Raw genomic sequence first — 17,828 nt, forward strand, 5'->3', positions numbered from 1 at the left:
TCCTAGGGTCTTCCAACATCACTTCTCCTACCTTCAATTAAGTGAGGAGCAGTGCATTAGAAGGCTCCGCTTCACCAAGGAGGTGGTCACAGTACTCTGCCATCTCCTGAAACCAGACCTCGAGCCTCAGACCCGGGTGACCACAGCTGTCCCAGTGGTAGTCAAGGTCACCGTGGCCCTCAATTTCTTCACCAGCGGATCCTTCCAGTCTGCAGCAGGGGACATATCTAACATCTCACAGTTCGCCATCCATCGCTGCATCCAGGATGTCACTGAGGCTCTCTACAGCAAGAGAAGGGACTACATTGGCTTCCTGATCACCAGAGAGAAGCAGGATGAGCGTGCACGTGGCTTTGCCAGGATAGCGGGTACAGGGCGCCATTGACTGCACCCACATGGCTTTGTGGGCACCGCATGACAATCCTGAGATCTTCTTTAACCGCAAAGGCTACCACTCTCTTAATGTGCAGTTGGTGTGAGACCACACACAGCGAGTTTTCAATGTCAATGCCCGCTATCCTGGCTGCAGCCACGATGCCTTCATCCTGTGCCAGCAGTCTTCCAGCCATCATGTCAAGCTCACAGGTGGCTGCTCGGAGACAAGGGCTATCCGCTCTCCACCTGGCTTATGACTCCCCTCCTCAACCCCAACACTTGTGCCCAGCACTCATATAATGAAAACCATGCTGCCACCAGGAACATCATCGAGCAGACCATCGGCCTACTGAAGCAACGGAATTTCTAGGCCACAATATCTAATTTAGATTACAAAAGCAAAATACTGCGGATGCTGGAAATCAGAAATAAAAACAGAAATTGCTGGACATACTCAGCAGGTCAGGTAGCATCTGTGGAGAGAGAAACAGAGTTAACATTTCAGGTCGATGACCATTTGTCAGAACTGGAAAATGTTACAGATGCAACAGGTTTCAAGCATGTACAGAGGCAGGGAAAGGGGGAATGGGAGGAAAGTACAAAAGGGAAGGTCTGTGTTAGGGTGGAAGGCAGGAGTGATTGAATGATAAAAGTGATGGTGGTGGACAGGCTAGAAATTCATTATAGCCAGTAAATGGGCAATGTTTAGACTAAAAATGGTTAAGTAGCGTCAGTTGAAAATCATCTAGGCGGCATACAAAATTCATCCTCACTCCTCATTAAAATAATTGCAGTCATGATTCACGTCTAAAAGTCCAAGCTCATTGGTGTTACACTGAAAGGATGGACCACTATCGGGGCAGTCTAAATGCAAGTAATGATTGTCACAGGCTTCTTTCACTACTTAAAGGGGAGGTTCGTTGATGCTGTAGCACCTCATTCTCAGCATTGTTGGGTGTGCAGCTGCCTCAACAACCATAAGAAGAAGGACAGGGAGAAGGAGCACTTATTTACAAATCCTGATGGCAGATCACTGCCTCAGGGAGAGAGCCTGGAAGTTTTTCGATTAAATTTTGAAGGCATTGGTTTTAGCGGTGGAGAGAAGGCAGGCGGCCCTGTACCAATTGGCAGGAGGTTGTTGTGTATGTACCTTTAAGAGAATAACTGGTCTCAGACTACAGTACCGGCAGTGACCACACCTGTATAAAAGGCACTAGAGAGCCTCTGTTGTTGAGATTCGTTTATGCCTTTCACCAGTAAAGTTCTGTTTGTTTTCTCTCCTGCTAGTCCGTGTCTCAATCATTCACGGACTTAACACTGGCGACGAGTTAGAAACGAACTTACCTGCAACTCAGCAGCAGCTCCGATGACGTTGTTGAAGGTCGGAGCCAGAAGAAAGAAAAAAAAATTAAAAAAAAATAGGCCATTGAAACTCGAGAAACGGGCGTCGACCGTCAATCATCGAGTTCAAAACTTGCAGGAGAGACTGTCCAGAGCCAGGCTGGTTTCCTCGGTCCATGGTTTCCCAGCTAATCGGGCTAGTGGCAGGTAGTGCTCTGATCCTTCCTGGGCTGCGGCGGGCTGAAGCTCGATCGGGTGGCCTTTCAACGGGGCCGGGCAGCGAGTCGGGAAGCAAGGAGAGAGAGAGAGGGTGGAGCACACAGGGCGCGGCCGGTGTTTCAAAGCTGGGCAGCGTTCGGACCTCAGAAGAGGGAGGGAAGTGTCCCAAAGGGTCCGCTCCATGACGGGAAGATAATAAAAGAAAACGAATTAATATTTAACGCGCAGGAAACCGTGGAAAGCAGCGCTAACAACAGCGGGGAAGAAGACAAAGCGCGGGAGGCGCCATTTTGTTAAATCGGGGAAGAAGGCAAAGCGCGGGAGACGCCATTTTAGATTTGCAAGATGCCGAAGACTGGCTGTATCACTGCTTTTGATAATACATTAGAGGACTGGACCACGTATGTGGAAAGAGTCGAGGTATATTTCGAGGCAAATGAAATAGCGGAGGGGAAAAAGGCATCAATATTGCTAAACGTAATGGGCGCTAGAACGTATGGCCTATTGCGGGATCTGATTACTCCAGCCAAACCGAAGGCGAAGAGTTTTAATGAAATTGTTGCTGTTCTACAGGAGCACTTAAACCCTGCACTGCTGTTGATAGCAGAAAGATTTAAATTCCACAGGAGAACTCAGCACAAAGATGAGAGCAATGCTGAGTATCTTACGGAACTACGCAAGCTATCAAAGCACTGCCAGCTCGGAGCAGGACTGGCAGATACCCTACGGGACAAATTTGTCTGTGGACTCCTGAGTGAAGGAACACAGAAGAAGTTACTCACAGAAAAAGAGCTGACGCTAGATAAGGCTTTCAGCGTGGCAGTATCGTATGAAGCAGCAGCCAGGGGAGCTGCAGAAATTCAACAAAAACCACAGGAATACGGCACCCACGAAATGACACGGGGATTTGCAAAATGTTATCGCTGCGGCAGAACTAACCATGACCAGAAGGACTGCTGGTCCAAAGACAAAATATGCAGACAATGCGGGAAGATTGGACACATTGCACGAGTTTGTAGGTCTGGGAAGAAGACCAGCGACAACAAAAAGGCTACTAAGGAACCGTACAAGAAAGTACAAAGGATGACAGACAGTAGTTCCGAAGACCAGATGAGCGATAGTGAATCCGAGAACAGGAGATTAAGCTGTCTCAAACTTCACAATGTAATCGCAAAAGAGGATCACCGAACCATTTGGGTCACCCTCATGATAGCAGGGTCCCAAGTTAAAATGGAATTGGATACAGGATCAGCGCTAACCGTCATGAATCGACGAGACTATGAGCGGCTATTTTCACACATACCCTTGAGAGAGACATCCATCGTCTTGACGACGTATACGGGGCAAAAAGTATACCCCAGAGGAAAAATAAGGGTGCCTGTCGAATACAATGGCAAGAAAATACGGAAATTGTATCTCTACATACTGCCAAATGGTGGACCACCGTTATTGGGACGGGAATGGATCAGGAAGATAAACTTAGATTGGCATTCCATTCATGCAATGACGGTGGACGGTAAAAAGGATGAAGACGTCACTCCTGGACGATTGTCAACAATCTTAGCTAACGCCAAAGAGGTATTTCAACAAGAACTGGGCACGCTTAAAGGCGTAACCGCCTCGTTAAAAATAGAAGAGAATGCAGTTCCCAAGTTTTTCAAAGCGAGACCGGTACCATATGCAATTCGTCCAGCTGTCGAGGCAGAGCTGGAGAATCTGGAGAAGGCGGGCGTGTTGTCTAAGGTCGACTGGAGCGAGTGGGCGACACCCATCGTTCCTGTCATGAAGAAAACGTTAAGCAATAAGTCCGGAGAGCCAAGGAAGATTCGCATCTGTGGGGATTTCAAGGTGACGGTGAACCCTATCCTTCACACAGTACAATATCCTCTTCCAAGGATAGAAGACATCTTCGCCTCACTGCCTGGAGGGAAGCATTTTACAAAAGTTGACCTAGCACAAGCATATTTGCAGATGGAGGTTGAAGAGTCCTCTAGGAAGTATCTCACGATAAACACTCACAAAGGTCTTTACCAGTATCATCGATTGGTATTCGGAGTAGCATCGGCTCCGGCGATATGGCAAAGAGCGATGGAACAAGTCCTGCAAGGGATTCCGGGGACTCAGTGTTACTTGGACGACATCCTTGTAACAGGTGAAGATGACAGTGAACACCTTAACAACCTAGAACAGGTGCTCACTAGACTACGGGAACATGGGCTGCGAGCCAACTGCCCCAAGTGCGAATTTTTTAAGAAACAGATATCGTATTGTGGCCACGTGATTGATGAAGAGGGGTTACATAAGTCCCCTGACAAAATTGAAGCGGTTGTTAAGGCCCCAGCGCCTGAAAATGTGTCGCAACTGAGGTCATTCCTCGGGTTGGTGAATTACTATCATAAGTTTTTGCCGAATTTGTCGGCAATTCTGCATCCACTGAACGCCCTGCTACGAATGGGGGTAGCATGGAAATGGAGCAATGATTGTAAACGTGCTTTTCAGAAGAGTAAGGACTTAATCACTTCGAAGGAAGTATTGGCTCACTACAACCCAGCACTGCCAATCAGGCTGGCGTGTGATGCATCTCCCTACGGCATTGGGGCGGTACTGTCACATAAATTCCTTGATGGTTTGGAGAGGCCGATAGCTTTTGCGTCACGCTCGTTAACTTCTGCCGAGCGTAACTACGCCCAGATTGACGGAGAGGCCCTCAGCCTAGTGTGGGGGGTGAAGAAGTTCAATCACTATCTGCACGGTCAAAAATTTACTCTACTAACCGATCATCAACCTCTTCTCTCCATTTTCAACCCTCAGAAGGGCGTACCGATAATGACAGCACAACGGCTGCAGAGATGGTCCCTTTTCCTAGGGGCACACCAATATGACATCGAGTACAGGGGAACTAAACAGCATGGAAATGCTGATGGATTGTCACGTCTACCGTTGCCGATGGTGGAAGAAGAAGACCTTGCAGTGGATCCAATGGAGTTATTCCACTCGACCATAGTCGAATGTCTCCCTGTGACGAATGCAAACATAGAAAAGGAAACACGGAATGACCCGACACTATCACGGGTCTATGATTTAACGGTGAAGGGATGGCCAGCACATGGCGAACCACTGCTGCCAGCATTTTCGTCAAGAAGAGAACAGCTGTCAGTGTGCAGAGGAACCTTGATGTGTGGATCCAGAGTAGTAATTCCACCTAAGTTGACGGATAGAGTGCACAATGAGCTTCATGAGGGTCATCTGGGTGGGGTAAAAATGAAGAGCTTAGCCAGAGCGTTTGTGTGGTGGCCGGGAATCGATAGAGAAATCGAAGAGATGACCAAGAGCTGTGCAGGATGCCAGAAGGTCCAAAACGCCCCACCACAAGCTCCTCTGCATCCATGGGAGTGGCCCTCATCTCCATGGCAAAGGGTGCACATTGATTTTGCTGGTCCCTTCATGGACTCGATGTTTTTAATTGCGGTGGATGCACATTCAAAGTGGCCAGAGGTAATAAAAATGTCCTCAACCACCACGGAAAAAACTATCGCAGTTTTACGAACCATATTCGCCAGGAATGGGCTGCCTGAACAGATTTGCTCTGACAATGGACCACAGTTTGTGTCTGAAGAGTTCCGGAGGTTCTTAAAGAACAATGGTGTTAAGCATTACACATCTGCCCCATATCATCCAGCCACTAATGGATTGGCCGAGAGGTTTGTCCAAACATTCAAGAAGGCTATCAAGGCAATGTGTAATGAAGATATACCCCTACAACACAAGGTGGACAACTTCTTGTTTGCCTACCGGAATGCGACACATGCGGTTACCAACCAAACTCCAGCCATGATGTTCTTCAATCGAAGACTACGATGCCGCTTGGATTTGGTTAAGCCAAACGTCCGAAGAGATGTGGAGAACAGGCAGTTTCAGAATATGAATGAAAGGCTGACCAGGAGTTTTAAGATAGGTCAACCAGTTTTGGCCTGGGACTACCGCACTGAGAAATGGCAGCCAGGAACGATTTGTACACGACAAGGACCTCTCATGTATACCGTGGACGTTGGGGAGAGCATTGTAAGACGCCATGCTGACCAGATTCTAGAGTCACTGGAAAACGTCAACTCCACACCATGATCTGATACATAGAAACATATAGAAACATAGAAGATAGGAGCAGGAGTCGGCCATTCGGCCCTTCGAGCCTGCTCCGCCATTCAACGAGATCATGGCTGATCATCCAAACCCTAGCACCCGGTCCCTACACCGACAGCCATCCCACCCAAGCCCTATCCCCGTAACCCCGTAACCCCACGTATTTAATCCCCCCTAACACTAAGGGCCAATTTTTATCATGGCCAATCAACCTAACCCGCACATCTTTGGACTGTGGGAGGAAACCGGAGCACCCGGAGGAAACCCACGCAAACACGGGGAGAATGTGCAAACTCCACACAGACAGTCACCCGAGGCCGGATTTGAACCCGGGTCCCTGGTAATGAAATCGATGTTCCAATTGCAGCTACCGCAGAACCGGTAATATTGGAAGCAGATGAACCAAACAACGACATTGATTCCGACTCAACATTGCCAGAAGAACCTGATACTCCAAAGAGGCGTTATCCAGACAGAATTAGGAAGCCTCCTCAAAGACTGAACTTATAATTGCTTAAACTTAACCAATGTATCTAGCAACAGTAATTGTGATTTTAATTCGTTATCATTAGTTGTTAAATGAATGTTATGTACTGTTTATCTAAAAGGGGAGGAATTGTGTATGTACCTTTAAGAGAATAACTGGTCTCAGACTGCAGTACCGGCAGTGACCACCCCTGTATAAAAGGCGCTAGAGAGCCTCTGTTGTTTAGATTAGTTTATGCCTTTCACCAGTAAAGTTCTGTTTGTTTTCTCTCCTGCTAGTCCGTGTCTCAATCATTCACGGACTTAACAGAGGTCCTCGCCACAAGTCTGCTGGGCTATGTGGAGGGAGGTGGCTCACCACATCAGACGGCACCGTGGTCCCCAGGACCCACACCCAGTGCAGGAAGAAGCTTAACAAGCTCACACGGGTGGTCAGGGTGAGTGAAGTTTTCAACAAATGCTACATAGCACCATCTGTACCACATCTTTACACACTGCTCAAGGCACTCACCCACCAACAATCTCTACCTAGCAACACTCATACCCACATCTCACACCTTGCACACAATGACAGCTATTCAACTATGGCAGGCACAAGGGTCATTCATTATTAGAATTCATGTGATATGTGTGATACGTTTAGAGATAAATTTATTAATTGTGTTTGGAATATTTTGTGGTCTCACTCATTTCACCTTTGCACCCAGGAGGACGCTGTAATATGGTGTGAGACAGGGATTGTATGATGGGGATGTGGTGAGCTACAGGGATCTGGGGTTTCATTCATGCGAATCAGAATCTGATGAGCCGGTCATGGACCGCCCGTCTGGAAGACTGACTATCTCACTGCCCCCGCTTCCTGTACCATAGATCCTGGAGGGCGAGGTGCACTGCCAGTACAGCCCCCATGACTTTTAACAAGTGTTGTAGGTTGAAGCTTTTCAGAAATAATTATGGAGTTTTGTACTTGCCACAACATTCCTGGATATCAAAGAACCTTGAAATGAATAAAGAAAACTCTTTCAGTAGCAGGAACTGGCACACAGCCACTCAAACTTCAAAAACGTGTCAGGTCCAAGTGATTGATGATGATCCCTTTAAATAGCATCGCTGGAGCCGGCTTCCTGCTGTTGCATGCCATTCTGAAGCTGTCGTTGTTTTCTCCAGCCGGTAAGTTCATTGGCTGCAAGAAGTTGGGAGATCGGGCATCAAGTGAGCGTTGCACACTCACTGACATCACGATCTCCGTGATGGCAAGGTCCCCGGTGATCACGTTCAGCGGCAGCGCTATCAGCAACACCGATATGGCATGCAGTACCGGAACTGGCATCAGGTGGCGTTAAAGCTCTCAATGGCGTTTTAACACCATTTCGTGGCACTAACGTGTGGTGCAAACCACACAAATTTCTCCCCCTTTAACTCAGTTTCTCTCACCACAGATGCTGCCTGACCTGCTGAGTATTTCCAGCATGTTCTGTTTTTATAGCTAATTTAGATTACAAGGTTTCATGATGAGGCCTGTGGACTAATTTAGGATGGCCCTCGGGCCTCTCCGTTCACGCTGCTTGGTGCCGCATGAGTCATGCCTGATTTTGGACGCTGATGAATTTAGGCCCCATTATCAGGTTTATATAGAGGTCATTTTGTGTAAGAATAAATTTCATATGTGTTTATCCGTTCCATGGTTGTCACTGCTGAAATGCTTCTCCTCAGGGACAAGGAAAATTTAAATATTCCAGGAGTATTGTTAAAGGAAAGTCTACACCAATCAAGAAAGCATTCTTGGCCTTCCCATGCACATAAGCTGTTATTGTTATAACTACTTGTTGTTACTTCTCTATTAAAATCTTGGCTGCAACTGAAGTGTAGGCACCTCTGCCTCTTTATCTTATTTCTGCTGATCCCATGGCACTATTTTGAAGAGCAGGGGAGTTATCCCTGGTGTCCTGGCCAATATTTATCCCTCACCCAACATCACTAAAACAGATGATCTGGTCATTATGGGACCTTCTGTGCACAAATTGGCTGTCACTTTTCCTACATTACAACAGTGACTACACTTCAAAAGTATTTCATTGGCTGTAAAGTGCTTTTGAACGTCCTGAGGTTGTGAAAGGTGACCTTCTGCTCGCTGGCCCCAGTCCTCCTGCACTCCCCCACCCCACCCCTGGACCCATTCCCTCTGCCTTGTCCCACCACTCCTGAGTCTGGTGATTTATACACCAGTCAGGCCTCCAGTCAGCTCGCTCCAATTGCTAATGGCTGTGATTGTCTCCGGTGTATAGTGTAGGTGGTAACTCTTGGGTGAACAGGAACCCTGCCTACTATACACATAGACAACAATCCCAGCTATCAGCCCTGGGTGCACACAGCCTGGAAGAGCAGGGTCTGTATAAGACATCAGACTCAGGTAGGAACCGGCAGTAGGAAATGGTTGGTGGAAGGGAATGGGAAAATATTTGGCAAGGGAAGGGAGAATTCTTTGGCAAGGGATGGTGGAAATGATTGGTAGGAGAAGGGGGAATGGTTGACATGGGGAGGCGAGAAATAATTAGCCTGTGGAGGGTAGGTGGGAAATAGTTGGCAAAGGGGGGCAGAATGGCAAGGGGAAATAGTATGAGGGGGAAATTAATTGGGAGGGTAGAAGAATGCATAGCAGTGAGAGGGGAGTGGATGAGAGTGAAAGATGGAAATGGAGAAGGGGGACAATGAAGGAGAGAGAACAGTGAAATGGCTGGCGATGAAGGTGGAGATAAATAGATGACAATTAAAGGAGGAGGAAATGGATGCTGATGAAGGGGAGAGGTAAAATTTGGCAGCGGTGCTTGTTGTGGGGGAAGAGGGTAGAAGTTTGGAGGTGGCACTTTATGGTGGACAGGAAGGAGAGTGCCACCATTAGCTGAGAGAAAGAAGAATGCCAGCAGTAAATGGAGTGGGGGGAGGGGGGCGAGGCAGAGTGAAGAGTGTCAGGATGATCATGAGGGTAGGGGCGGTGTGACGTGTAGCAGGTTGAATGGGGACAGCAGAGTGGGAGAAGAATACCAGCATAACTGTGTAGGAGAAAAGTGCCAGAATGAACCGGGAGGGTTGGAAGAGAACAAATTGGGGTACATTTTCTCTGCAGCAGTGGATAGAAAAAGGGCTGTACACAACTTCCCGTCCATTCATTTTAATGAATAGAAAATTGTGAGCAGTTTGAGCCTAATTTAAACATTAACGGCTTCTGCAGCAAGCTCTTATACACATGGGGGCAGGGGGATTGGATGTGGAAGTGTGATTGTTGAGGCAATGTTTGGGTAATTGATGATCTGTTGAAAATTCAAATGTTTGTGTTTCTTTTTATAAAATCAAAAATGTATTATTTGTGAAATATGAAAGTGCTTAAAATGAACAACAGTGCATGATTTTTAATGTAAAAATCAGAAATTATCCAGATTAGCATGACCTGCCCCCCACATCGTCCTGCAATGCACCGCCCCCCCCCCCCCCACCACCCGCCCCCCCACCCCCCACCCGCCCCACTATAAATCCACCACCAATTTTATGCCTCTAACAGTTGGATTTTCCCTTCAGGCTTTCATTCACTTACTTTTTTTTTTAACTCTAGTGCAAATTGAGGAATGTTTTGAGTTGTAGATTTTGTGGCCTGTGCCAATTTGTTTGAAGGTGTTGGTCAATTTTTGCTATTTTCTAGGTTGGCATGTATGGTGTCACCTGGTTTCGAATTTCAAGAGATGCTTGGGTCCCAGAACAGGTATAAACTGAGCCCAATTTTGTGGCTTGTGTGGGAAATGGTCAGATTCCCCCGAATGTGGGGTTCTGACACACAAAAAATGTGTCAGCCAGCTCCACGCAATTTTCCCTCAAGTGGCCAATTAATTCCCAACATGTGGGCAGCCTTGCTAATTGTCCATTTCTAGTCAGAAAGCCCCACAGTATGATGTCATCATTCGTGGTGCTTTCAAGGTCCACAGCAAGCACTGCATCCTCTGAAGGCTTCCAAACGAACCATACAGGATGGCAGAGGAGCCTGCAGCAGCTGTGGCCAGTGCCAGACCCCGAGCTGCCTCCAAATTCGACGAAGCTTCACTGCAGGCATTATTGGATGGGGTTAGGGCCCACAGGGAGGTCCTCTTCTCTAGGTCAGGCAGGAAGAGGCCTCCCACTGAGACCAAGGCTGCATGGATGCAGGTGTCAGCAGATGTCAACTCGAATGTGCATGTAACCTTGGCATCACATCTCTAACTCCTTCCTCTACTCCCCCACAGGACCATCCAGAGCCCCCGTCCCCACTGTGGAGGAGGAAGAGGCTGTGCAGCCAGACTCCTCAGAGGAAGCTCCAACCTCTGAGGGCGCAGCATCAGCAGAAGTAAGCGCACCCAGCACCAGCGCAGACGCTCACATCTCGGGGGGACCTTCGGGACATGGAGTAGTGTTGTCACCTGGTGCTTCACAGCTCACAAGTGAGTCTCAGCAGATTCTGGAGATAGGGACAGCAGTGGAGAGTCCTCGTCAGAGGGCGCAGGACTCTGCCAGCTAAGCTCAGCTGCGCTGCATGTCGACCCTCTGCCTCTGGGTCCATCCGCAAGAGAAGAGGTGATGGATCTCCATGCACAGATGCAGGAGTCTCTGGCAGGTTTTGTCTCCAGGGTCGCTGCGAGTGTGGAGCGAATGGAGGAGTCCACAGCGAGCATGAGCAGAGCCTTTGTGGAGTCATTGACGCATGAACGCATCACCATGGAAAGGTTGGCAACCTCCATGGAGGAGATAACTTGCCAGGGTACGGAAAACATGGTGAGTGCTTATAAGAGAATGACATCTCTTGAGGAGCGTTGGCCATCTATTAAACAGAGAAACCAGACCTTCATGGAAGTCCTTCTGAGTAGGACTGCCAGTGCAGAAATGGGTCCCCATGGCCCCCTAAAGCACAGCAAGGTGCTCTCAAGCCACTTCCAAGCGTTGCCCCTTCTGGCCTGTGCAGCTTCAGGTGAGTGAGCAGCAGCCTGGTGCTCCTGGTGCTCATCCTGCTGTTCCTGGTTCTGCTGATGGAGATCCTCTAATGGCAAGAAGGAAGGAAAAAATGGCGTCCCTGTCTTCTCGTAGATGCCTCCGCTGAGGAAGCGCTGAGTGAGGGTGGCGAGAGGGGCTTCCCAGGAGATCACATTGGAGAAGTGTGTGAGGCTCCAACCTTCCACAGCTGTGCCTAAGCCTTGAAGAAGTAGCCCCAAGCCTGCAGCAACAAGGTCCTTCACCATACAAATGCTGTCCCTTTAAATCGCAGCTTTTCCGAATGACCTGCAGCTGACAGCAAGCAAGCCAGCAAGCTTCATGCCAGGTTTCATCAGCGGGGTTCCCTGCAGGCGTGTTTGACGTGGGGACAGCCCCAAAATCGCAACGGCCCCTGAAAATTGACTTAAACAAGGTAATTATTGCTCATTAGTGCTCATTAGCCTGCCGCTGGCGGGGCTGAAGCGGGTCGCGGAGAAACGGCGGTCCGAAAGTTGGACGGGGCGGGGAATCATGCGGGTGGGGTCGCGACCCCCTTTTTCAGCGATTTTCAGCCCCCGGCCGCCTGAAAAGCCGCCCGACGGCTGGCAGAAAATCGGGGCCAGAAAATCCAATTTGGTCACTATGGAAATTTTTCACCATCCCAAATGCTCGTACGTCTGCAGTTAATTTCTATGGGTTATTTTTGGACAAGTTTCACTCTTTTTGAGAACCATTTCTTAACATTCGCAGAGCATTTTTGACCTGTGATGACTGATAACATCATGTTTAGTATACTTACAAATGATAAGAATTCTTTATAATGTCCATTGAGTTTTTATTCAGTTATTGCAAAGACAGAAATCATAAGTGGGTAGCATACTAAACAGTATATCAAACATCACCAGAGAATTGACAGAACTGTACAGATAAGATCAGTGCAGCTGATGTCTGGTCCAAAGGAGACCTCCAGTAGAGCTTATTAAATTACATTTACAGAATCTAATTAACAGGAGTGAAACATAAATTCAAACACAATTACCATGGGATACTATGTCTGCATAAATAAATTCTACTATGTATTCCCCCAGCTAATGCCACAAATAATATCCTGGCTATAATAATTGACCTATTAATGGCCAATTACTGAAGGAGCCTGCTAGTGAGCAACGCTTGTTGCCGGCAGCTATTAGAAGTGATCTAGCTGTGCTGGGGACCAAAACTTTAAAAAAAATCTATACCCACATGCATAAGGTAAGCATAATCCTTTCCATTGTCAGAGTCTCTCTTAGGAGGTGCAGCTATGCTAGTGGCTGTGGTGCTCATGTTTTCTTCTATATGTTATGCACTGATGCATGGCCAGCAATACGCCTTGGAATCATTTCATGTTACATGTATTGGCTCCAAGGGGAAATTCAGCAGACATTTGACAGGGTACCTGAGAACACACTGGCCTGTCACTAAGGAGACAGTGGAAATAACCTTGTCAGAGCTTCAGAATCAAAATATACAGCAGTGTTAAAGCAATTTTAGAAGTAGATGTACTATACATTATTACATAGCATATACAGCACAGAAACAGGCCATTCAGCCGAACCAGTCTATGCTGGTGTTTATGCTCCACTCGAGCCTCCTCCCGTCTTTCCTCATCTAACCCTATCAGCATAACCCTCTATTCCCTTCTCCCACATATGCTTATCTAACCGTCCCTTAAATGCATTTAAAGTATTCACTTCAACCACTCCATGTGGTAGCAAGTTCCACATTCTCACCACTATCTGGGTAAAGAAGTTTCTTTTGAATTCCCTATTTGATTTCTTGGTGACTATTTTATATTGATGGCCTCGAGTTTTCCTCTTCCCCACAAGTGGAAACATTGGGCTCGATTTTGCCAGGCCCGAGGAGGCGGGATTGGCGGCGCGTGAGATGGTAAAATAGCAAAAATGGCGTGCGGGCCTGATCCCGCCTCCATCCCGCCTCTGAGCAATTTTCCCACATGCGAGTTTTCTGACCCTGTTTCCATCCCGCCTCCAAGAGGTGGGATAGGCCCTTAAGGCCCTTAACAACCATTTAATTGCCTCTATAATCCCATTTTGAGAGGCCTTTCTGATTTTCCCACTTTTCCCACGTGCTGCACACCTCCTCTGGAACACGCCAGTGAATCCTGGCGGCACTTCAAGTGGATTGCTTACTAACAGCTGCAGCTCCACCCTTAAAAAGGAGTTTTCACCAATCATCATTTGCAGGTGACAGAACTTTGTTGTCTCAGGTCTGGGGGAACTTTTAGCAGACATACTCATTGTTGTGGAAGTTTGGAGCCTGACACCCAGCTCCAGTGTGACCTCCTGGGAAACCCCTCTCCCCATCTTGAATGAGCGCTTCCTCAACTGAGGTATATACGAGAAGAATGGGAACTATTTATTGCCTTTCGTCCTGGACATGTAAGATTTGCAAAATTTCTGCACCTCCCCGAAGGTTATTATCAATAAAAGGGACCCTGCATGGCCATTTTAAAATTAAAAAGGGTACCCAAGATGGCGTCCGTGCCTCATGTCAGAAAGCCTGTGGGATTCCAAAATGGATTCTGCAGTGCAGACAGCTTGGGAGAAATCAAAACTAAGGCTGCAGGCTTTCTGTGAAGAGAAACTTTGGCCTAGAAATTCAGTTGTTTGCGCCAGCCGCTAGCGCCTTAGGAGGAGGAGATGTGGGGCGCTAGGCGGCTAGCGGCCGGGCGCTGCGCGATCTGCGCCTCTCCCCAACTTCAGTAAAGATTTAGCGGTGGCGCAAAGCCTTTGCGCGCGCTCAGCTGCGCGCGCAGATCCTGACGTCATTTCATCGTTCAACGCCCTTTGTGTGCCCCAAACCGGAAATTCAGTGGTGCCGGCCTATTGCGCGCCTGGCGCCCCTAGTGACTGGTAGAGGGGAACGGTTCCCAGTCGCTGCGGGGCGCGGGGGGCGCTAATTAAAGGGCACTCCTCCTGCAGTAGAAATGGCAGCCATTTTGCAACACTCCTTCTTTGTGAGAGACGGATCTTTGCAGAGAGACAAAGGTAGAGAGCTTTCTGGTTTGGCTCAACACTCACACAGGTACTTGTGGCTTCAGGCCACAGCTTTGCACTTGTCTTTAACTTCAGAGCCATAGCATTGATTGGAAACATATAATGGGGGCTGCAATGGGTGCAAACGTTGGCCTTCTCCATTGCATTCAAAGGGCTCAGAGACGCCGTGAGAGAGTGGCAGTCATGGCCAGAGGGAGAAGGGGCAACAGGCGTCGGCTAAGGAGGCCTTACCCACCCAGGGTATACCGCCAGCAGTTCTCATATCTGAACACGTCTGACGAGCAGTGTGTTCGGAGGCTGCGATTCCGAAGGGCGGTGGTCACTGAGATCTGCCACCTGCTTCGCGGAGATCTGCAGCCACAGCTGAGGAGCAGGACGTCTCTGTCGGTGGCAGTGAAGGTGACGGTGTCTCTTAACTTCTATGCCACCGGCTCCTTCCAATCCGCTGCTGGGGACATTTCCAACATCTCCCAGTTTGCCGCACATTGCTGCATCCGCCAGGTGACCAATGCCCTTTTCAGAAGGAGACGTCAGTTCATCTCCTTCTCCATGGCCCTTGTCAAGCAGCAACAGCGTGCAATGGGCTTTGCAGCATTAGCGGGCTTCCCCATGGTGCAGGGCGCCATTGACTGCACGCATGTGGCTTTGCGGGCACCTCTAGAGCATGCCGAGGATTACCGCAACCGGAAGGGCTACCATTCGCTCAACGTGCAGTTGGTGTGTGACCACAGGCAGATCATCCTAGCTGTCAATGCTCGCTTTCCAGGCAGCAGCCACTATGCCTTCATCCTGCACCAGACTTCTGTGGCAGACATGTTCCAGGCCCAGCCTCACCCACGAGGATAGCTTCTCGGGGACAAAGGCTATCCTTTGTGCACTTGGCTGATGACCCCGCTCCATGCGCCCAGCCCCCCTGCTGAAGAGGGATACAATGACAGCCATCAAGCAAGCAGGAACCTCATTGAGCAAACAATCGGCGTCCTGAAGCAACGGTTCCACTGTCTGGATCGTTCCGGAGGAGCCCTACAGTACTCGCCTGAGCGAGTCTCCCATTTTGCGGTCGTGTGCTGCATGCTGCACAACCTGGCTATCCGCAGGACTCAGCCACTGCCACCAGACATTGGAGGACCACCAGAGGAGGAGGAGGAGGAGGAGGAGGAGGAGGACCAGCACAGGAGGGAGGCAGAAAGTGCAAGGGCCGCCCGTCGGCGGCTTATTGAACATCGGTTCTAGGCCCCCTCTCAGGGAATGGCTTGGCACAAGATGAATGTAGCCGCTCCACAAGCCCTCAGCCGAGCAGGGCAACCAGGACTTCCAAAAGAAAGCATGGACAGTGTGATTTAAGAACATTTATTACTTTGATACCTCTGTGCCCTTCCCACATAACAAACTAATGGAGAGAAGCCCCCCCAAAAACACAACTCGAGCAGTCTCGGCCTTTCAAAAAACACAAATACACCAGTCTCGGCCTTTCAAAAAAACAAATCCACCCTCCCCCTTTAAGAGCTCACCGGCACCAGAGTGTCTGCCGTCAATCAGCAACTCGCCGCACCTGCGCTGCGCCCGCCCTCGGGGGTTTCGCCCCGGGCCGCCGGCTTTGCGCCTAATGATAGTCGTGCATCGCCTGTTTTAGCGCAGCAGCAACCTCTTGGGGCGATGCCACTGAATATCGGCGAAGGTGGCGCGAAGTTGCGCCGGGCGCAAACTTTAGCGGCCGCCCGGCTGTAGCGCCCCAAACGTGGCTATACTGAATTTCTAGGCCTTTGTGTTTTGGAACGAGACAGGGCTTTGAATTATGTATTAGACCGAATTGGAGACAGACCTAAATTCAGTGAGGCCTATAGTTAAAGCCATCAAACAGTCTGCATACATAATCGGAAACAGATTAAACACAGCCATCGAGGCTGGACAAGCCCATCAAAGAATTTTCAGGACAATACAAGTCAATGTAGATGTGATTACCGGCCATCTAAAAACCATCAGTATAGATTGCTACCATTGCTACCATTGTTTAAACTAGCCCGCCAAGTTTAAGACAAAGAACTAACCTGATTTGGTGTGAAGATAAGGGTTTTCAAAAGGGTATAACTGAAGGCCCCGGGTAGCAATCGGCCCCTGCTGCGACTGCTGGCTTGCTTGCTCCCTGCTCTGCCCCCACCCCCCCGTTCTCCTGCGCTTGGCCCTCGCTCTTGGGAGGGGAACGAAACCCAAGTCCGTAGCCATCCAGGATGCCCAGGCCGCAGAAGGGGGCAAGGCGAGGTTGAGCAGGTAGTTCAGGACTTGTTTAGTAGTCTTGTAAGACGAGGAAGAAGATGATAATAATTCGATACAGGCAGAGCAGGGCAGTGAAAAACGTATCGATTAATTAAACCAAGCGCCTAGTTATAAGCTGACGCTTGGGGAAGGAAGTCCTTAAGGACAGTGAAGACAAGCATCTTGTTGAACACTGCAAATAAAGGCAGGTGTCCACACCATGACGAATATGCTGGCGTTCAATGCCTGGCTAGTAAAATCTGAGCAGTAAAAACTGCTAATCGTCTCATCGACGTAACGTTACCGCCGACGACCGTCCGAGGGAGAAGAAGAGGAGAACCCATCGGGACGAGACGACGACGATAGCGGAGGAGAAGAAGGTGTGTCACAGCAGCAGCTCCAGCACCGCGCTCCTGAAGACCACGTGGCGATGGGGTACCTAAGAGGACAGAGAGCTAAACCTCAAAACCTGCATTTCCTTTCAACAGTTGGCTTTGATTTTGAATTGGTGAGCATGAATTCTGGCCCGTCATAGCTTAATCTAGTTAGGCATAGGGGTGGGATAAGGATAAGGGGATTGTTAAGATAGTTGTTTTCCCTCAATGTGCTGTGTGTTCCCCATTCCCTGCATAAGTGTAGTTATTTGTATTTGCCTGTAATTTTATATTAGTAACTTCTTTCAAGACTGTATCAATTTTTCCTGTTCAATAAAATCTTGGTTCTGCTTACATCCAAACCACCTGTCTACTCGAGTTTTCTGTATCGCTGCCTGTACGTAAGTCCGGTGTCTAGAACCCAGGGGCGTGGGAGCGATTCGAACCGCTCATAAACAGTCATGGGCATAACTGACTGGGCGCACGCGCCACACCCGCCACCCCCTACAGACATCAGATTTGGACGAAGGCCAGCCGCGGCAGTAGCAGAACCCTGACCAACAGCAGCACCAACTGCAGGAGCAACAGCAGGAGC

This window comes from Somniosus microcephalus, chromosome 9, assembly GCF_052327205.1.
Source record: "Somniosus microcephalus isolate GS21.2 chromosome 9, FLI_Smic_1.0, whole genome shotgun sequence".
NCBI classification, from domain to species: domain Eukaryota; kingdom Metazoa; phylum Chordata; class Chondrichthyes; order Squaliformes; family Somniosidae; genus Somniosus; species Somniosus microcephalus.